At 65.2% G+C, this 270-nt stretch overlaps 1 protein-coding gene across 1 annotated transcript in view; it reads right to left on the bottom strand.

The window, feature by feature from the left end:
* Positions 1-270, bottom strand: part of UVSSA (UV-stimulated scaffold protein A) — a 41,891-nt gene that overhangs the window by 6,661 nt on the left and 34,960 nt on the right. The window lies entirely within an intron of this gene.

Below are 270 nucleotides of genomic sequence, written 5' to 3'. Positions count from 1 at the left end.
TCAGACCTGAGGTCACTGGCGGCCTTGTCCAGCCCCAGTCCCCACCGTCAGACCTGAGGTCACTGGCGGCCTTGTCCAGTCCCCACCGTCAGACCTGAGGTCACTGGCGGCCTTGTCCAGGCCCCACCATCAGTCTGGAGACAATGGCGGCCTTGTCCAGTCCCCACCGTCAGACCTGAGGTCACTGGCGGCCTTGTCCAGGCCCCACCATCGGTCTGGGGACAATGGAAGCCTTGTCCAGGCCCCACCGTCAGACCTGAGGTCACTGGC

The sequence above is a fragment of the Elephantulus edwardii genome, unplaced genomic scaffold, assembly GCF_000299155.1.
Source record: "Elephantulus edwardii isolate Elephantulus edwardi_28Jun2011 unplaced genomic scaffold, EleEdw1.0 scaffold00129, whole genome shotgun sequence".
Lineage (NCBI taxonomy): Eukaryota > Metazoa > Chordata > Mammalia > Macroscelidea > Macroscelididae > Elephantulus > Elephantulus edwardii.
The sequence above is the reverse complement of the archived record's forward strand: the minus strand, read 5'-3'. Positions and strand labels throughout refer to the sequence as shown.